Source organism: Pyrgilauda ruficollis, unplaced genomic scaffold (genome assembly GCF_017590135.1).
Source record: "Pyrgilauda ruficollis isolate IOZ18807 unplaced genomic scaffold, ASM1759013v1 scaffold15, whole genome shotgun sequence".
In the NCBI taxonomy this organism is placed as follows: Eukaryota; Metazoa; Chordata; class Aves; order Passeriformes; family Passeridae; genus Pyrgilauda; species Pyrgilauda ruficollis.
In genome coordinates this window covers 8,492,423-8,514,220 of record NW_024513654.1, presented here as the reverse complement: position 1 = coordinate 8,514,220, position 21,798 = coordinate 8,492,423, and the positions used below count along the sequence as shown (strand labels likewise).

The window sequence follows — 21,798 nt, the reverse complement described above, 5'->3', positions numbered from 1 at the left end:
AATAGAAAACTCTCTTTATAATGAATAGTATTTTAAAAAATACTGTTATTTATTAACTTCTAACTTAAATTTTAAATTCTCCATTAATTTTTCTTGTGCTTCTGTTGTGAAAACAATGTTGAGTTTGCAATGTTCAGTACAAATTTACATGAGAGTGGTTTGGGGGTTTATTTTACTTTCTAAAATAACATCCATAGAGATCTAATAGGAAATGGTTTGTTTATGTGGTGATTTGCAAGAGCAGAGATATGCAGTGGTCCATCCTCACCCACAACCAGTGTCAGTGCCATCTATTGTTAAATAGCTTCTTAGCTCTGACTGTTCAACTGGGACATCTACTCTGGAGAGAATGGCATGTGGTGGGTTAGAATATTTCTTCTGAAAAAAAATCATACTCAAGTTTAATGTGATTTTTAAAAAAACGTTTTTATGAAGAGAATGGCATGTGGTGGGTTAGAATATTTCTTCTGAAAAAAAATCATAAAGTTTAATGTGATTTTTAAAAAAACTTTTTTATGACCATTGGATGGTAAGGTAAATGCCAGGAAAAGAAACTGCTCATTGTTTACTTTCTGCTCTGTAGTCTAGAGCTGACACAGCTGGTAGATCATCCAAGGCACACATTGGTTTTTCTAGAAATTTCAAATCACACTAAACATTTTGAGGTGCTTCTTTTTCCATTGTTGTTTCTTTAAATTGAGAATTGTCAGCCCATTGTGATGAGTGTCATAGTTCTTTATTCAAAAGGAAAAAAATATTTCCTGTATTTTAGAATCCATAGCTTCTAAACCATCCTTCAAATCATCAGAGAGCAATTGGAACAAGACTGGTATCTGCCCAGTTGATATCTAGTGCTGGCTGCTTCACTTTTCAGAATTTGCTTTTCCTTCCTGTCCACCTGGGCTGTCACTGGAGGAAGAGATCAGAGAAAAGATGTCTGGCTGCTTAATCAGAAATCTACAGTCATCAAAACCTGCCACCATCTTACTCCTAATAAGAAATGAGCTAGAGAAACTTTCCTATTTTACTTCTTTTCTTTTTACTGCTGTGTCAGAGGACTGACATGGGGTGGGAATGTTCCCGTGGCTCTGGCATGGTGGAACAGGCTCCTAGGAAGCGATGGAGAGGGAGCCATAGGCTTCTCCTGGGTAGCTGCAGCTGGGGAGGGCAGGATGAATTTGGTTGGGATCACCTGAGCTTCCCAGTGCTGAGCATCCAGTGTCCCTAAGCCTCCTGCCCTGCAGGAGAGCTTGCCTTTAAAACCAAAAGCAGCCTGTGGTGCTCAGGGCTTTGACTGGGGTCTCAGCTCCCCTGACTCTCTCCAGCCCTTCCACCCAGGTGTGGGCGAGGTGGAGATGAGTGGTCAACAAAACATACAAAAAGGGTTCAAAAATCACAATCATTTTGGAAAACGAAGCGAAACCTGCTTCCAGGGAGGCTGAGGTTGATCTGCTTTGTGTTTTGACCATTTATGGGGTTCTTATGGATCTCTTTAAAAGCTGTTTCACTCTGCTATTCAATAAAAAGCATATTTACCATAGCAACCACTTAGGCCATGAGGAACATATACTACCTCCGAGATGGAGGCCACCTTCTCCCGAAAGAGCCACAGCTGGCATTTGTAATGTGATCTTTTGTGCTACTTACAATGTTGGAGGGAGAGGAGGCGGAGGAGGGAGTGAGGGGGGAGAGCAGTGGGTTTTTGGGAGGGAGGGAGGTTCTGCAAGGTTTAGTGTTTATTTCTAGCAGCAAACTGTTTTGCCTTGTTCTGTTAAAATATATAAATAAGGGGCAGCTTTTTCCACCCTTTTTCCTGGCACCGACCCCAGGCCACATTAATTTTGTGGAGTGAAAATGGTCTTTTTTTTTTTAGTAAATAAAGTTAGAGCGGGTAATGGCATTTGGGGGAGATAAAGTGGCTGCAGATGCCAGTTGGCCTGGGATGTGTCAGGCATCTCTGGTGTCCCTGTTGCTGCTGCTGTGCCTGCCCACAGCACCTGGGACCTGGCTGCTCTTGCACAGGGCTCTATATCCACTTCTGTCTGCATTTGTGAAAACACAGTTCATCTTTTTGTGGAACAGTGATGACTATTTCATGGGCATCCTGATTTTTCTGTAAAAGTGTAACATGTAGGGATAGAAACTGGTTCTCTGCCCTGGTTGCTGTGTCTAGTCTACCCATCAAGTGTACCCATGCCAGTTTTTCATCTTCAAATCAGCTGGGCTGCCCTGAAGATCTGTAGGAAAATGCTAACACCTGCAAATCACTTCTTATCTTTCCCCTATCTCTGAAATCAGGATTTGAGGTTAATCTTCATAGCTGGATTACAAAGAGAGGAAAGGAGAGTGTGGCAGCTTGGGTTCCCCCCTTCCCTTTTATTTTTTTCTTTTTTTTTTTTTTTCTCTTCACTTTCTTTTTTTCTCTCTCCCTTCCCCTGTTTTTTTTCCTTCCTTTTTTTCCCCTTCCCTTTTTAACACTCTTTCTTCTCAGTGCTTGGCTATGACAACCACAAGCTCTGTGTCAGTTTTTACTCCCCGCTCCAATGAAATTCCCCTTAGGAGTTCAGCTTAATGACTCAAGGCTGCATAACATGGCCGTCTGTAATGTCTAAAGTAAAATCTGTTCTATTTGTCAGCCATCCTCCTTTCAGATTTGTTTAAGAACATTAAGTTAAGACTACAAAAATTGAAGCAAAAGACCAGCATGAATAATTTGGCTGGATTGCTGTCCCCAGTGCCGAGGGCTGGGTTAATACTGCTTTTTCATGGTGCTTGAGAGAGTCTCCAAGGTCCATAATGAGAACCAGAATATTAAACTGAAATTATGTTCAGTATGTCTTGAGGAAGGTACAGCATGAGGCTCCATTTAAGACCAGTCCATTTATTTACATTTAGGTGCTTCACTCATCTGGTAAGACTTTTTGCATCTTGCTCTGGCACAGTCATGCTGTTTATCTGTGTCCAAAGGTGAAAGAAAACTGGGGCAAAAATTGTTTTAATAGTATATTATTAAGCTTGCTAGGTCAAATTTTTGAATTCAGCCTGCAGATAGTACTATTATGAGGCTGGGATATTTTTGAAGTGTTTTTTGTGGCTATTTCCCCTCTTTTCTTTCTGACCTTTGATTTCATTGAAGGTATTAAGATTTTGTGAAACAGTCTTAGCAGGAAGTTTTGGGTGTAAAGCAGACTTCAGCTTGCTCTCAGGGGGTGGGGTGCTAGCTGTCCTGAAGTCCCATGGTCAGTGTGCACCCGATTTGATCCACATGTGTGCTGCCAGCAGGGTGATAAGGATGGGAGATGGGTGATGTAGGAGTGGGAATCTCACACCAACATTTTCTGTTCCAGCCTGGACAGGCAGGTGAAGATGAGCAAGGTATGTCTGTGCGAGGATCTCTGAAATCTGCTCACTGCAGAAAGCAAGCTCCTTTAAAACCTCTTTTATCTGTGTGTATTCCTACAACCTTAAGGAGAAAACCAGTGCTATTCTTCCCTGTTCTCTACAAAGTAAATTCTCTGATTCAGGCATACCCTGTTTTGGGCAGGAGTGTGGTTGAAAGACCAGTCCTGGGATCCTGCCTCCTGCAGGCTGTGCAAAGACTTGCTTTTAGCTTCCTTACTACTTGGCAAAAACATTCAGAAGGCAAGAGGATGATGGCTTGGTACAATATATTCCTTATAAAACACTAAGGGGTTTAAAAAATTCCTGCATTTTGAAGTAAATGTCAATGTTAACCTCGGGGGTAGGACTTGCAGTACTTTTTGGCCTAATATGTAAGGAACACAGCCATATAGTAGACTGAATCACCAAGAACAAAGAATTACTGTGCAGTAGTGTATCTATTTTTTTTCTTCCTTTTTTTTTTAAAGTAAAAATGTTTTTCCAAAACATAATATGACAAGCAAAACTGAAGGCAAAACCATCTGAAACATACTGACTGTTCTCAGTCTCTTCAGTGAGCATGGACTGTGGGCATCTGGGACCTCTGGGTGGTTTGGAGAGATCAGGAGGTTTTTTTCTTCCCAGAGCAACTGGAGTTGAAGTCTGTCCTGCCTGTTCCCTAATTTTTTTGTCTAATGTCGTTCGTACTTCTGCATTTTAAAGAAAAAACAAATACCTGCTAAACAGTTAGGTATATTTTAGGCAGATTTTAAAATGCACCTTCAGTGTCCCTCCAGACAGGCTGGAAGTGGGGTTCATCCAGTCATACATGTGTCCTGTATGTGTGGAGACATCTGGAACCATAATCTTGCAGCTTCCACTCACAGTGCTCCTAGAGGGCTTTTAAAGCTCTTTGTCTTTAATGTTTTGTTGTAGGGAGACTCTTCTTCCTCTACAGTAACCTCTTGAGATGTTTGTGGCTTCCATGCTGCCTGTGGCCATGACAGGACACCCTCTTCTGTCCCTAGAGATCCGCAGGGTGGTCAGGAACATGGTGGTGTTGTGGGGGGAAGGACTTGGCTGGGCATCATTGATATCAGTGCCTGGTGTTGAGAGGGACACGTTGGGCAGGAGGAGAGGGCTGTGTCTGAGCTGTCCTGGTGCCCCATCCATCCCTGATGGCTGGTAGGTCATGCACCCAACACGCAGATCCCTCAGACTCACACTGCAGAAATACCCACGCAGACTTAATTGGAAAGCTCCTTTAGTGACTCTCTCCTTTTTAAATACTCTATACTTTATTTGGCTAATTGCTTTGGCAATTGCAAAGTAAATAAAATGTTTCATTAATACATGCCCAAAAGTATGCAAACGTCTTGTCCTCAATTTTTGGAGCTTCTTGGAATTAAGCCACAGAACAAATTAAGCTTGCTGAGAATTTTGTGGCTGAATCTTTCACCACTAATTCCTTTTGATTTTTTGTTGTGTTTAAAAAAATTCTGTGTACAAACCAGAATGTTTGGGGCTAAGTATAGAATTCACCTACCGGCAGTCCAATAAAATTGTTTTGGATGGGTTCCTATAAAACACACCCATTATATTCAGTACCCATTAAATATGAATGGAAACCTAGTGCTTGGTTTGTGTAGACAACAGAAGAAATTTGGGCTCCATGAAAGTAATTTACTTGGTAATTTGATACGTTTGTAGAATACTTCAGACTTTAGGGGACTGCTTCATGGCCTTGTGTTTACTCTGTAACACAATGTCCATCCTCTACAGCCCTCCTTTCAGTGCTGGAGGGAACTCCTCTGCTGTAATGCTGAGACTGGGGAAATGTGCAGGCTTGTACCTCTTACTGTGAAGTGAGCAGGAATTTAATGCTTCTGCAAACATCAGTCAGCACTAAAGCACCTTCAGAAGACACCTTGGGGCTGGATTGGCAGCTGGGATGAATTGTCACGCTTGGTTGTAGTCAGGAGATCTGTGAGTAGTTCCAAGAACTCTGAAGCATTTGGATGCTGGGATATTTCAGCTGTGAATAAATACTGTAAAATATATAGTACTGCCAACCCCAATTGTTCTAGGATCATGAGTCAGGCCTCAAAAGATCTTGGGGATTTGTGGGGTGGGGGGATTGTGTGTTGTTTTTGTTTGCTTTCTGTTTCTTAAATAATACATTTTGTATTCTCTTTATTTGTTCTGTTTCCTGAGCCTGCAGGGTATACTCTGCTCAATCTCAAAGTTTTCTCTGTAGCAGTTTGTGAGCTTGCTGTGTGCTGTAAGTGGAGTCTGAGGTTCTTCCCTAAACACTCGACTTCAAGGCTACCATGCCTTGAAAAACAGCAAGTACTGCTAGACTGGCTGTAAAATTGTAGGAGTTAGCAACCCTAAGTGTTGCTCCAGGAGAAGGCAGCTGAGTAGGGTGTTAGGATAGGCTCAGCTCAATCAAACCCTCATCTGTTGAGCATCCATTTCTCGTGAATCATCTGGTTTGACTTTGAGAGAACCTGGTCCTTGGTGCTGGCAAACACTCTGGCTTTTGAGTGCTGGGGTGACTTACCTTGTGATGGATGGCTGCAACATTTCCAGGCAGGGTCAGGCTTCTCTAGCATCACTAGGGATGGCTCAGCAGGTCCTCCTGAAGTAGCAGGTTTATAGCTGTGGATATTGCAGTGAACCAGCAGCAGCTTTGGTTTCCTGAAGAGGTTGTGCAGTCTTGCATATAAGTTGGAGCCTCGTGATTGGACATTTTGGTTTGTTATGACACACCAAAGTCTATCTCTCTCGGTCATATCTGAGTATTGAAGTTCTCTGGGTGAAGAGGAAGCAAGACAAAAGCTTGCTCATCAGATCATCTTAAGAAAGATGTAACCTTGCTGCCTTCAGTGTGGTTGGAAGTGCTTCTACGGCAGGATTCCTTCTTCTGTCTTATAAAATAAGCCTTTATATCCTTAATATGACACAAATAGGATACCTATATTCTGACCATCTTTGACTAGTTAGTCCTGGATACAATAAACCTGCAGAGAGCAACATTTTGAGAAACCTACACCGGAAGGATGGTGTGGAAGAGTATTTCAGCACAGGGGAGCACAAGCTGCATTTTGAATTTGATGGCACTTTGTTATGCTGAAGCATGCATGTTGAATGAACTTCTAGGGACTTGTATGGGCCTACAATTAAATACCAGCAGGCTATCAGCTCTCCAGCAGAAGAGTGGTTGTGCCAGGCGGAGCGGGGAGGACGCAGACGGTCGGTCCCCAGAGCCCCGGGCGGGTGCGAGGGCTGCAGCAGCAGCAGCTCGGCCTTGGCAGCGGGCGAGGAGCCGCAGCAGCGCCGGGTGATGCTGCAGAGCCAGATGGGTGAGCCTGTCAGATCAAAGTTGATGTGTACCGAGGGTGGCAGACTTGGCAGGGCCGCTTGCCGCAGGTCCTCCTCCCCGCGCACCCTGTCTGCAGCCGAAGTTTGTGCCTGGATTCAGTCTGGAGCTTAGAGAAGTAGGTACTGAATAATGCAGCCTCCTCTGGAGCCAGAGCCTGTGCTGATGGCAGCAGGAGCAGCCATCATGTGTAGAGCACAAGGTTTAATGGGTATGATATGACCCTGGCACTTATTTTTCTCTGAATTTCTAGAACCACAGTCTTCCCGTACCAGTCCAGCTTTGGACTTGTTGATGCAGAATGGAAAAGCCCAAATACCCCGTGGAAGTGGCTGTCTCAGAATAACTGTTCCTCATTATCTCTCCATGCGGCCACTCTTATTCAGCAGTAAGAGGTCCTTTGTGTGGTTTAGCTTAATCCGCTTTGGAAACGGATTAAGCTAAATCTCACAAAGGAACTCTTAGTGCTGAATAACAGTGTCCACACGGAAAGATAATTCGAAATAGTTGTTCTGCGCTTTTCAATTCACACTTGAGCACAAAAACTTTCCCGTGCAGATGAGCCTACTTGAATAGGAACCACCTATTTTCTGTCTAAACAAGGTCTGTGTGCTGTGTCCAGGTGCTATAGTAAAGTAAACAGCACGTATTTTTCATTAAAAAGAAAGGAAGGAAACTGGCATTGCTGGGCTCAGGACCATTTTTCTGCCAATTTGCTCAAGGATTATTGCTTTTCTCACCAGTTCATGTGGTTTGGGATTAGATTATTCATGGGATGCTTTACTTTCTGGAATGTGTGGACATTTCTACTCTCTCTTGTGAAAGAAACTGGAGCTGCTTTGTAAGCCACTGAATAAAGAGAAGGAAGGATGCTTTCTGCTCTGCCCTATGCAGACCTGTTTGGCAAGGGGCAGACCCATTTTGGAAAGCCTTTGGGGAGTTAAGAGATGTTACAAATAACAAGGAGTGATGCCTTTGTAAAACAAGCTCCCACCCCTTATCTGTTCCCAAGCAGTGTTCTGTGGCTATTTTCACAAAAGAAAGCTAGAAATAAGTTGTTAAACAGATTTTAGGTTTGGATATGCAGTGGGCTGGTGACAGGGGTCTGGTTCCAGGGGAACTTACTTGGAAGCTTTGCTCATATCTAACAGATACCTGTGAGTAAAGTCATTGAGCATTTTACCAAGGTGGGGAAGCATTGCTCCCTCCTTTGTTTCACTGGTCTGGCCAGAAGAGATGCTAAGTAACTTTCCCAAGTTGATTTTGAGAAACTGATGATTTCCACATCTGGATTTTAGAGGCAAGCAAAAAAGCCTATAGCCCCGCAGGAAAGCGAAAGCAAAAAAAAAAACCCCAACCCCAAAAAACACAACAAAAAAAAACCCCAAAAGAAAACCAAAAAAAAACACAGAAGCTGAAATAGTTTTTGAAATCTAAACCTAAAATCCTTACGTCTTCTCTGATCTTAGGGAAAAGTTACTTTAGGTGTCATTTAGGTCCTTGTGTCAGATGTACCTTACACCTCATGTCTTGGAATTAATACGTTTGGGGGAGCTGGTCCAGTCCTTCCTCTGCCGTGGCTGGCAGTAGCCAGGCCCCCATCTATAGGAATGATACAAACAAAGTGAGGGACAGCTGGTCATGGTTGCTGGTCATGGACATGCATGGTTTGAACACGTATGTTTGTGTGTTTACAAGAGGAAGGGTGTTTTCTGACTAACCTCCCTGATGGAAGTAAGAAGTAAGCAAGTTTTGGCGTTTGGTTTGAAGTTTTTTTTTTGTTGTTGTTATTCTTTTTTTCCCCTCCAACTTTATCCCTCCACCTTCTTGGTACAGATTAAGGACCTGATGGTGACCCTGGGCCCTGCAGTGCAGGCCTGCAGAAAGAGTTGCAGTTTCCTAGGAGAGGCGAGTGGTTCTTTAACATGCATTTTTCCTTTTGGCACGACTCAAAGACTTCTCAACTGCTATTACTGTGGAAACTAGCTTCCCCTTCCTTTTTACTTTTTAGGCCTTGATTCAAGAAATCATTAAACATGCATTGACGTCCATTGGTGTTCAAGACAACATTTAAGCATGTGTTCAAAGTGATGTCTTGTGTAGTGATGCTTTTCTGAGTTGGGGTGCTTGAAATGAGCATTTATATGAAATAAAGTCCCTTCCTGAGAGACGATTGTGACCTCAGACTGTCCCCCAGCTACTGAAAAGAAAGTGGGAGAGAAGGAATAGTGTGACCTGAGCTCTTCTCCCCTGGAGCTTTTCCTTGTGCTGACATATTTTTTTCCCAGGGCTGTAGGAGGAGTAGTAGAAGAAAAGTTGAAGGATTTTGGTCTCTTGATGCTCGTCTGCCCACTGGGAAATGAACAAAATCTGAACATGGTTTCATTCCCTGGCTGAAAGGATAGTGTCTGGGAAAGGAAAGAAAACAAAAAAAGTTGCCCTAATCTGTGCCTGCAGAGCTCTGCAATGTCAGTATTGAGTGTTGTGGGCTTGGGACTGCCCTGTAATAAGGAAATAATGTTTGATGGAGGAAAGCAGAATGAAGAGACCTGAAAGCCGCCAGACTTTCTTACTATGCACTTATGGCTTCTGCCAAGCAGCTGCATGGAAGCCATACCATTAGAAAACCCCAAATGTCTGCAGTGAAGTTTTCCCTGGCAGGAGAACTTCTGTCACTGCATGTTGGGCATGTCTGTGTGGTTAATTAATATTAAGCAAGCAAGAGTTTGAATTGCTAAAGCCGTAACTGCTCCACGTTGACTCCTCACGTCCGTGCTTTTCAGGCATGTCCAGCTCTTTGGACGGAAGTCGTTTACTGGACATGAAATAACCTGCTCCTTATTAAAGGGCTCTGATGGCCAGGACAGGTTACTTTGGGATAAGCTCCGGTGTGAATCTGAGGCAATGCTGGTTGCTCCACAATTGCTGCCCGAGGGGTAAACGTGAGGCAGCAGCTGCCATTTGGGCTGGAGGTGTCTAGCATGTGGCTGGGCAGTTACAGAGGTGCTGTAGGGCCTTGCTGGGCTCACCCTGCAGTGACTTGTTCTGCTCGTCATGCCCGGGGCGCGTCCAGGGAGCGTCCGCTCACTCCAGAGATGGACTGTTAAACTCCATTCCTGCACAGGCAGCCTTGGACAGCTCAGGTCACTGTGCTCAGGAATCTGTGGGTGAGTGAACAGTGAGAAAGTGTGAGGGAGCAGTCACAGCACTGGTGGTAGAGGGGAACAGCCAAAGAGCTGGTGCCGTGTTCTTGTCTGGCCAACTCAATCTGCTCCACGCCTGGCTGCCCAGCTGGGCTTGTGACTCTGGAAATAAAACATCACTCTGCTCCTGTTTGCTGGTGGTTGGACTGGGGGCCTTCGTCTGGGGCTGGAAAATTAGGTACCCTTCCCTTGCCAAGTGCCATTTAAGCATGATAGTGCCTTCTCCCTGCGGACACAGTTTCATTGATGTGACTGTGTAATGAGCAGGTCAAAGCACTTGGTGCAAATGAAAGATAATTTCATTATCATTTTACTGTTACCTGTATTTAGGAAGATGTAGTAGACAAGGAACTGTCAGAAAAGCAGATTGTTGTCGCTGCCTCAGACTGCCCAAATCCAGGGGAGATGGGGCTGTGCAGTGCACACAGCAGCAGTTGGGTTGCTGTACGTGTGTGGTGTGACGGGCACCGTATGCTCACGTCCCTTTCCCAGGAAGGTAACGTGTTCTGCATATCAGATCATGGCAAAGCTGGAAGCGATGTACAGCTCCCCTGAGTCTGAGTTCACAGTCCAGACTGGTAGGCTAGCCTGTCTTTGACATGCATATTTAATGCTGTAGTTGTCTTTGCATATTTTGCTGGAGGGGACTAAAGGCAAAAAAAGAAAACCAAACCAAAAAACCAACCCGGTTGCTCACCTGTCCTTCAGCACAGGTGAGCTTTGCACTTTTTCCCTTGGACATCTGTGAGACATTTAAAAGAGCATCATGGGTTCCTGACATCAAAGAGTTAATAGCAGTGAGTGGGTACAATAGCTCATTAGGACTTAAACGTGGGCTGCAAACTCAGAAATCTTGATAATTTTGGTCTATAAGGACACTGAACTTTCAACCCTAGTTCAGCAATAATAAATGCCTGTTAAGTAAGGCTTCCTTTTATGAAGAGAGGGTGGATGGATGCATTTCAATGGGCTTTAAAAGTCTTGCTACTCGTTTCAGCGTCTGCTGGCCGAATGCATCCGGGCATGGGAAGGCATTTCAGGATCTGCACAAAAAGCACTTTGAAGTATAACCTTTGTGAGCATCTTAGCTAAACCTGACTGCAGTTGGAAGCAGCACTTTATCTATTTATTTATTTGGGGAGTATTTTTCTTTCAAAGTTGCTTAAAAAAAAAACCAAAACAAAAAGCCAAACCAAAAATAAACCTGTGAGCAATTAAATGAAAATGCAGTTTTGAAACTTTGACCCAAAGTGAAAGGTGATGGTGTACGTTTGCTTTTCTCATGGATGTTTTCATAACCAAATATATCAGGGCTGATTTTTAAAAGCAGGGAAGGTGAAGCTGTACTTTGGGATAGTGCTCAGGGAGGTGCTCAAGCTGCCAGCCCTGCCACCCTGGAGAGGAGGGGCTCAGGAATGGAGCCATCCTCTAGCCCATGGTGGCTGTGCCCACAGGAATCCCAGCGAGGAGCTCAAAAGTCTTTTAACAGCCCATCTGTTTACCTGTAGAAGATTCCATTATGGGAACTAAGATCTGAAACAAATCTCAGAGTGGCTGCAAGTTCCCACTCCATAAGTTTCAATCTTCCTTGCCTTGAGTTTGCAGGTCTTGATTTAGACAGGCTTCTGCTGAGGTCCTACATGAGAGCTGAAGTTTGTGTGTGTGTGTGTGCGTGTGTTTTACCTCGCCTCTCAGAGAGCATGAGGGAGACCTCCGTGAAGAGAGTGACAGGGTTTGATATAAACCAGCAGGACTGCATTGCTGCCATTATTCGACAGTAAACCCTTTCACAATGCCATATGCTGTGCATTCCAGCGCAGCAGCCGAGGGTGTGATATAGTTAAAGCACACTCGGCAAACAGGAAACGCTGGTGACCGCTGTGTGTGCTTTTCACGGAGATAAAGTATTGAGAGCGTAACGAAGGGAAAAAAAAAGTGCTGGGAATGGGGGGAGAGGATGGCAGGGGTGAAGGAGAGGGATGTATTTTGGGCCCAAAGCTCCGGTCATTATGAAAACGCAGGCAGGAAATGCAGCCGCGAAGCAGCGGAGAAAACACTGCTTTGCTCCAAGATGTTTGTTTTACTCCATTACATGTATTTTCTAGTTTGCTGCTGGGTAGCGAGAGTGGATATGTGTGGTTTGGGTTTTTTTCAGGGTGTTTTTATTTTATTTTTTTTCTCTTTTTGTTTGTTGTGTTTTTTTTAATTAACTTTATTTTATTTTTAAAGTTCCTGCCACTCTGGCTTAGTATCCAACTCCCTTCCCCTCTACCCTACCCTGGTTAATAACGAAAGGCTATTTTAAGAGACTGGAGCTCAGTAACAGATATTTCTTACTCCAGGAAAATGTGGACAGCGGTGTTTAACCTAAGCACAGTTATTTTCCTGGGCAATGGCTCTGCAAAAGGCATTGCAAAGCCTCCTCAGAGTTAGGAAGTCGCTGTTGCAGGGCAGGGAGGAAGGCAGGGGGATGGGACCAACAGGTCCTCAGATGGGGAGAGCTCTGAATCATAAACACACCATAGCTTTAATAAAATAAATGAAGTGGAGCCTTTTCAGACGAGGGCAGACTGTATTGGGGCAAGCCAGGCTTTTAACGTTGGGAGTGAAAATTGACAGGCTGAGAACTGGGACATAAACAAAAATGTCAGGCCCTGGGAGTCTTGTTCACTGGACAATGTCTCAATTGTTTCAGTGATTTTTCGCAGGCAGCAGGGGATAGTGGGAGATTTAACTCTTTACTGGCCACGTAGGAGCTGGAGGTGCTCGCAGAGTGAAGAAGTGGCAGAAAAGAGCATTTTTGTTTGGAAATGATTAAGCATGTCAGTGGGTGATAAGGGAAGGTCACACTGTTCTCTGCATACTTGTCTGCTGTTAAAGTTGGGCTTTACACTTCCTTAATTTTATTTAGGTTTTGCTCCCTGCTTGGAAAAGTGTTTTTGGGTTTTTTTTCCCCTTCTAAATTTTTTGCTTTTTATCAGGAAAAATGAGATCATGGGGCAGACCAGTGGATATATAAGAAAGGAATATATATAGATATATATAAGAAGGTGTGTGTTACACTTTCTAAAAAATTAGTACTTCTTTATTAAATGGCTGACAGGCAAACTAGGTATTTTAAGGCTGTCTAGATTACTTGGAACAGGCTGAAATGTGAGATAGGGAATGCCCTTTATTTTTTTTTAACTGCTTTACTGTTTTGCTTAAGTCTCAAAATAAAAAGCCATCTTCAAAGAAGGCAGAGGAGAGGCGAGGAGCTTAGTTGTCTCATCATACTTTTGCTTTATTTATTATAAAAACAAACATTGAAACCTGTTGCATACCAGCCCGACATGGGCAAGGTCCAGAAAGCTGTAACTGGTAATTCTTTACTCATCAGATTTTGAATGTGTGTTTTGTTGTGGGCATGGGGGAGGAGGGCGAGACGCAAACCGAAGTTGCTTCTTCAGGGCACAAAAGCTGTTGAGGTTTATTTGCAGGAAGATAAACCTCTTTTAATAAAATGTGGGTCTTGTCTCAGTTGAGTGAAGTTGAAACATTTTGCAGGCTGGAAGCCAATTCACTTGGAGTGCAGCAGCCTGGTATTAAAGGTCTGGGATGTGCTGAGGTTGCTTTAACTTAATTTATGGAATAATAATGTATCCCATTTTTGTATCCATGCATCCTCTGGCTGCTTTGTGTTCGGATGCCTGTTTGCAGTCCCACACTTTCTCCTGCTTTCACATTTGTCTTTCCCCAGCCCCTGCCTGCTGCTGGTGGGCAGGCAGGAGGCGGGGAGCATCCCAGGGCTCTCCAGTGCCTTCCTGCCAGGCAGGAAATTGCCTCTTCCTTGACTGCTGCACGCAGCAATGCAGCAAACTTGTGCTCATGGGCAGACTGCTCCCCAAATTCCTGCCTGGGAGATACAGTGTCCTGTGTGATAAGGATGGGGAAAGTAAGCTCATGCTCTCCAGATGCTTCCGTGTGTGGTTCACATCGGTGGGAGAGAGAGAAGAGGGTGAAAACAATGGCAGTGTCCTATTGAAACAGGCTGTCTCCAAAAGCCAGAGCAGGAAGAGTAAGTTGCTGTCCCTCCTAGAGTCTGGCCAGGACTGGAGAGAGTGGGCACTAAAAACACATGCTAGAGCTTCTGTGGAAAATCTGGCTCCATATGTGTTTTGAAGTGATATTGGTTTCAGAGATTTAGACAACAAAAGTTGTTGACAGGTTGGAGCAGTTGCTTCCCTGAGTAAGTATCCTGAGTAGAGCTGGATTTAATAATTTATAATTAATCATTCGTGCAGCAAAATGAATTGCTCTTCCTGTTAGTGAAGGATCACTGAAGAGATCGTGATGTTTTGTGGAACTTTGTTTGTTACTCATGCACAAGTCTCAGCGTTTTGTCTTGGAGATCATCCACAAGCAGTTCCTGAGCTGGCTGGCGTTGGGGCTCCTCTGAGCAGAGATGGGGAACATGTGATACATTTCCGTCCCCTGGGTTGAGCAGTGAGTGATACTCTTTAATTAATAAAAGTTTATTTTCCATGAAGACTCTCCAGAACTTGAATAAATTCACCATCTTGGCAAGGGTCCTTACCACTGAATTAATTTGCTGGTGTAGTCACAGAAAGCAGTTAGGTTTGTCACTTAATGAATTTCTCCTATTTGCTACAGAGCTCAGCATAATGCTGGTCTAGCTCAGGTTGCTGTGGTTTTGTATATTATAAACACAGAAGTAAAGAAATCAGTAGTTTGAAGCATTTTGTTAGGAGTATTTTGAAATTTCCACCCCTTTCTAGTCATGAATAACAATCTACTTTGATTTGAAAATAAACTCATTACTGATAATAACAGCCTACAAGAGATCTCTGCTTCTGTGCTCCTCCCCATCTCCTAGAGAGACATAACTGCTATTCCAGGTGAAACAATGCTATTTTTAGTGCCAATGCAGAACATGTTCACGAGATGTCTGCTATACAGCTGGACAGCCCATCTATATGTGTCTGTTTAGTTGCCACAATAGTTTTCAGGGCCACCTTTTCCTGGACATCCCGGTTAGCAAATAGTTAATTCTCTAGTTTAGATGAACTGGTTGGTGAAATAGGGGGACACTGAGGAGAAAATGTTCTTTATAGCTGTGTGTGGTGTTTATAACCCTTCAAGGCATGCTCAAGGCAATTCATTTGTCCAGAATGCGCAGCATCTTTAACCTTTGCTTTTGTTATTAAGGTTCTGATGAGGTGTAATCAGCAGGTCATCTGCTCTGCTTTGTCTCCCACCCTTGTTCTAAGACGTGCCTGGACGAGCCCATGGAGCTTGGGCATCATGTGCTCTCCTGTCCCTTCACCTCACGAGACCTGAATCCTCCTTGTGGAGTTTGGGAAGCCAGCAAAGCAAGAAATGGGCTAAGTCACACTTTGCAAGAGTTGGATGTTGTTTGCCTGCCTTCTGGAATGAGCACGTGCTGGGTGGTGTAAGTGTTTGGATACTTCTTGTTGCTGTGCTTCTCCTGTGAATATTGACTCAGCCTGGTGAGATACAGGTGTGGTGGTGGTTCAGCGAAGGGCTCAGAGAAACACCCCTGTTGTTCTGGTTGGGTGTTTGGAGGTGTGATTGAGAGCTGCCACAGATCTGAGATATGGACACTGAATCAGGGAGCAATCCCTTCCCTGTGCTGTCAGCAGGAGAGCTGTGCCTCTCTGAGGGATGAATGACTCTTGCATGGCTCTGCACCCACGCTGTCCTTGCACTGGGTACCTCCTGCCTCTCTGAGGAGGGAGGAAAGGACTTTTAAATTCCCCTTTTGCTGCTTGAACATCTTCCCAGTGCAGGGTAAATATGGACATTCAGTTTGTCTGGAGTCTTCCCTGCAAGCCATTTCTCACCAGCATCTGCTACACCCGCATGTTGAGGTGATGGTGAAAGCTCTAGATAATGGTACTTTGCACTTATGCAGCACTTCACATTTCCAAAGCACCATAAAAACCCCAGGCTCCCTACCAGTCCCTGGGGGAAGAGGGAGCTTGGCATTATTACCCTCATTTATGGGCAGAAAAGCTGAGGTGCAGAAAGGTTAAGTGGTTTGCCCAAGCCCACACAACAGTGTCAGATCTCAGATTGGACTTGGAGTTTTCTGGCACTTGCTGTCGTTGTGCAGTCAGCTAGAGTGTGTTGCCCTCGTGAGATGCTCCTTGTCAAGCATGGAACTTCATCAAAAAAAGGCAAAGCCTTTCAAAATGTGCAGAGAGACCCTGTTTTGGAGACAATGCTGTTTGCTTCTGTTTATATTTTACAGATCCTTCCAAGAGGCAAAAAAATTGCCTTCATTGGAGAAAAGTTCAGACTAAAACACTGTTTAGCTACTGGTGGCATTGCATTGTGCTGGGCAGGCTGTGAAGGGTTGTGTATCCTGGCCTGAGAAACACTCAGGTGAAGCAAAGAAGTTCTTCAGTACCAACAACTTTTTACAGCTTTTAGGGAGAGAAGGCACAGCAAGAGGCTCCTGTCTGTGAGGAACAATGCCCCATCTACCCCCGGGATTGCTCTCGAGGAGCTACTTGGTGTGTGAGGATGCTTTTGTTGGAGAATGAGTGCCTCTGCCTAGCACAGAGTAATTTGCTTTCAAAGTAGATTAAAGTAAACTGGGAGGATGCTGTTAATCTGAAGCTGTGGGTTCTGCATCTGTATTTGATCTGGAATAGATACTCTCATTTAAAATTGCATTTGTGTATTCTAGATTGATTTATCTTTTTCATATGGAGACAAGGCCTCATCTCTCAAACCACAATTTGGTTGAGATACTGAAATTACCAGTTTATTCAATGGGGGTGTCAGGCAACTCTTTTCCTCCGTTAGGTGATGCAGATTTTCAGAGGGATCATTTCCAATACTCTCCGATTATGGGTTTGAATGGGCAGTACCGGAATTCTTTCCCTGGATGCCCAGCAGTAAAACTGGCTGTGGCTATGCACAAATTTGCCCATCTAAAAGAAATGATTGAAACTGGGCTGGAGGAACATAGGGGCAACTGTTGAGGCTCCAGAGGAGGCTGTTGGAGTGGTGTCTGTGTCTCCCAAAAAGCAGAGCCAGAGGGTGGCTGGGTGCAGGCTGTGGGGCGGGATGGGGAATGCCGGTGTGTCAGTGGGAAACCACAGGGCGTGGTGCGGGGCTGGAGCTGCCAGGGAGCTGCAGGGACAATGAGTCTGTGGTAGGCAGTCACTGATACCAGAGAGCCCCAGCTAATCTTGGTTTTGTGTGGTGTGGTCTGTTTGGATTAAAATATGAGAGTTGGGGCTCATTTTTTCTTTCTTTTTTTTTTTTTTTTTTTTTTTTTTTCAGTTTTTAATTGCAATCAGCTAGTCTGGGGTCTCACAACTTGTCCTTTAATATCTTCATTCCACTGACAAAGCAGGAATAGCCTCCCCACATACACACTTTAAGGTGGAATTAGCACGCAATAAGCCAATTTCTGAACTTTACACCAAGCCCTTATGCCCAGTTGAGTCATTGCATTTGTTTTGCAGGCTTTTAATTTTCCATTTCAGTGGTGGAAATATGCCTTTTCTGGGCTGGCCCAGGTGACACATCCTCTGCACATACCTTATTGCAGTGTTGGGTGACCCTGGCAGCCCACCTGGGAAACTCCAAGAGAGCACTTTGGTCCCAAACCTGCCTGGGCAGTGGCTTTGGGCAATGCCACCTCTTTGCTGAACCCAGATCATAAGGTTGAAGATGGATCATGTGTTCTTTTCTGGGACTTCCCCCCGCCTTGCCCTGTGACTTGTTTGTGTGACACTGTACAGGACAAAGGCATTGTGCATTGTCACATGGCGAGTTCAGCATTCACAGGTGACAGCCAGAGATGTATGTCTGTGCTCGAACTGTTACACCGTGGTGGAGGATGTCATACAGTGTCCAGGGATGCTTCCCCTTCCCCCACTGCCCACATGCCAAAATAAATATCTGATATGAAAGTCAAGGTACAGAAGCCAGCTGGATTGTACAAAAGGTCCTGTCTCCTTTCTGCTGTTGTTGTTGTTATTTTTTTAATATAATTTTCCTGATGGGTTGAGTGACTGTCTACAGTAGAATAAAGGGATGGAGAAGATATTTTGGCATTTCTTTGAGCAGTAGCGTGTTCCTTCTTTGAAATCTGGGAGATTTTTTTTTGTGTTTGCTTTGGATTTTTTGTTTATCTGCTCATTTGGGCTTTCTATTACCTCCACCCTGTCGACCCCCCCCTCCTTCCTTTCACAAATGGAGGAGAGGAGAAATTGTGTGCATGTGTATGTGGTGCCCTGCCAAGCAGAGAAACTAAACAGACAGCCTCTATTGCTTTTGCTCTCACATCTCTAACTTAATTATGGGGGAGGCAAGGGGTGTGTTGTGTTTAATGTACTCCATGCTTCCAAAACTCTGCACTCTCACATGCTAGGGGCTGACCACTGGCACGGGCTTTCATTAATATTTTTTCTTTATCCTGCCCTTGTGAATCACTACTTTTGGTTTGGGGGCTTCTTTGTAACAAAATTCTTTTATTTTTATTTTTATAATTGCTTCTGGATCTACAGAAGCGCATGTCGAAAATCATCTCAATGTCACTAGTCTTTAGTTCAACAAGAACGCTATAGAAACGAAAGGCTCTGTCATCCATCAGATTTTCTGTTCCATTTGTTGAAGATGAAAGGCGAGCGAATTTAGTGCTCACTTTCTTCTCCTTCTGACAGTTATTGATCCTCCCTGGAACTCTGCAATTCACGCTCGGAGCCAGCCCTGACACGGGGAATCCCCAATTTATTATGTGTGTGCTCACTAGCGCCACGTTAGTGCAGCACATTTGCCTCCCTCTTTCAAAGCAGTCTGTTAATTTTTCAGCTGCGCCTTGTGAGCTGGGATTCTCCCCCTTCTTGCCTGTTCTGCCTTACAGGACTTTTAATATGGAGGCTGTTAATGTTTGAGAAACAACTGCTCCAGCGTGTGTTTGTGTATAAGGGGTTTCAGAGGCTTTCTTGGTTTGTACAAAATAGGAAAAAATTGAATCCTTTTCTTTGAGACAATGGGGTATAGGAGGGAGAGAGCCTGCAGCCTGTTGGTTTTTAGTTGAATTTTATGGTCATTGAAAATGCAAGATCATTAGGTTAGAGACAGCCCCTTGGTTAAAATCAAGATTGTGGAGTAAGTGTGCTTATTTGATGTCTTCCATCACCAGAAATAGAGCTGCAACAACATGAAAGGAATACATGTAATGGTGGGAAGTATCATGGTCTTCCATGTCTATTCTCCCCATGGCCTTTAACTGAAGGTATGTCTGGGAGCAGAGATGCAGGGATTTCCTCCAGTGCTGACCACGTCATGTTGCAGACTGGAGCTGACTTTAGCCTGGCATGGTGCATGGGCCCAGGTGGTGTTCTGGACCATGCTCTGGTGCATGGATGTGCCCTGTGTGTGATGCCCAGCAGGGCTTGGGGGCACCAGTCTTCTAAATATGGATTTATAATGCTCTGTTCTCTTCCAGCATCTCCTGTGCCTCAGCATGGTGCCTCTTTTTCTGTGACTGAGGATGGTGAAGTCTTGCACACCAATTTTGTGAAGCTTCTACTTCTTTAATGTCACCGAGAGTCCTTTAGTGTAGGTGCAGTGAAGACATAATACCTTGGTTATTCCTTGCTGAGGAATAACAAACTCCATGGCTCTGCCTTTTGTTTGTGTAAATGTCCATGAAGTCCTCTGTCCCCTGTGACCAGCCAGCGATGTGAGGCACTTGTGTTGTCCTGGTCCTCTTTTTTTCTCCAGGCTACTTTGTTCCTGGGGTTAGCTTAACCCTTGGCCAACAAAACATATTTCCAACCAAAATCTTACAGAACAGAGAGGAAAAAGAGGCAAGACATGCCGTGGGTGAGGGTGTACCACCTTTGGGCTCAGCCTGGGGAGGGCAGCTGGACTGGCCATGCAGAGCTGATGGTAATCAGGCCTCCCCAGCTGCTTACAGGCTTTGCAGGAGGTTGGCAGGCCCTTAAAAAAGGGAGTTTCACATCTGCTTTGGTTTATCCTTTTTGCTGAGGGCAACGCTGAAAACTTAATAAATTGCATGAAACCTAAGGAAACACGAATATAAGAGTATTAGATAAATTACAGAAGCTTGCCTACCTGTATAATTTTTTACAACATGAATGCGAGGTGTGTTTTATTTCTTTACAGAAAGTACACCATGTCTCAGCCTCTCACTGAGGCTCTCTTGTTTAAACATTCCTCTGTTCTTGCTATTTCTGCTCCTCAGCTTCCACCTCTAGCTCTTCCCAAATTTTAACATCATTTTTTGGTGGCAGGCGTTTAACACACCAGCACTCTGAAGATGTGATGATGGTTTTTCGAAGGATATTTATGAAGCGGTTTTTAAGTATTTTGGAGGCTCATGTCTGAAGGAACAGATGAAAGAAAAATCCTTGTAGTGCTGGTAGCATATGCACACTGTACAAAGACTGTCTCAAATATGCGCCTGTATTTGCTCTAATATTCTCACCATTTTTTCAGCCCAACTCTCCTGGCAGGGGCAGGGATGAAAGGGGAATTGTGAGAGAGAAACAATAAACTTTAAAACAGACACCTTGGTAAGAGATGCTGTAACTTCAAATATTTGCAGTTCCTTTGTTAAAGAACTGGCATTGCACATTAACCTTAATGTAAGTGTAATATAGCATGTATCTGAGGCAGAATTGAAGAATATGAATTTCTGCAGCTAATGGTTTTTGAATAAATTCAGTGCAATTGTCTGGCAGTTATTAGCGGAATGTGTGAATCAGGGGCTATGCAACACTGTATACTTTGAAGACCTTGAACTATTTCTACCAGTTAAGAGCTGTTAGATAGAATCTGCTGAAAATTAGCTTCATTCAGTTATCATACAATATAGTGAGCTGCTCTGGCAAAAAGCATTCTCTGCTAGCATTGAGTCAAAACAAACTCTTCTGTTCTGTCCTGAATTGCAGATAGTATCTGACTGAGGTCAGATAACCTGGCTGCCGCGCATGCGCTCGGATGTGCCACCCGTACGAGTGTGTAAGGAGATCTGTGCCTGGATGTAAATATTGCCCTATAACTTGCCTTGCTCTCGTGCTCACTCTGGGCAGGTCACAGGCACCTTGGCTTTCGCCAGGCACTGGCTAACCCTGCACAAATATGTGTTCCCTGCTCCAAAACATTAGTAACGCTGCATTAGATTGGGCTTAATTTGGGCTTACACAAAAATAGACAGTGCCTGTATTATGCAGAATGTCAAGCTGAATATTTGTGATGGCTTTTCCTCGCCTTATTATGGATCCTCTGGGTCTGATGGGAGGAAAGCATGAGAGAGGATGAGAAGGAGCACAAAGGACCACTGGAGTTTGTCCTCCTGTGTGCTGAACCTCACAGTTGAGTGCAGGCCAGTGCAGAATTACGTTGCTCACTCTGGTGTGGCATCTAGGCTAATTTGTCTCGCTAATTATGCCGGGTGTAGGAGTATGCTGATGCCATTAACAATGTCCATGACCCAGGCTGGTCTCCCTACCTGAGCTTTATGGTGGCTCATGAGCATCTGAGCTTTCCTGGAGCTGGTGACTCAACTGGCAAAGTGTAAAGGTCTTTGTAGACTGGGGCAGTAATACACTGTCAGTGCTGTCAGTTAACTTACATGGGCAATACACATGCTATATAATTATTTTCGGAGAAGATAGGTGAGCTATTTGTCAATGTTTGCTAATAGCAGGTGTGTGTAAGACTGGTTCATTACCTGTCTGATTCCTTACAGTCGACAGAGAGCACCCAGGTCTTCACAGAGTCTTTGTGAGCTGTATTTAGCAAAGATGTTCTCATGGA

General features: G+C 44.3%; 1 protein-coding gene across 10 annotated transcripts in view; it reads left to right on the top strand.

Moving 5' to 3' along the window:
• Positions 1–21,798, top strand: part of TCF7L2 (transcription factor 7 like 2) — a 174,156-nt gene that overhangs the window by 63,219 nt on the left and 89,139 nt on the right. The window lies entirely within an intron of this gene.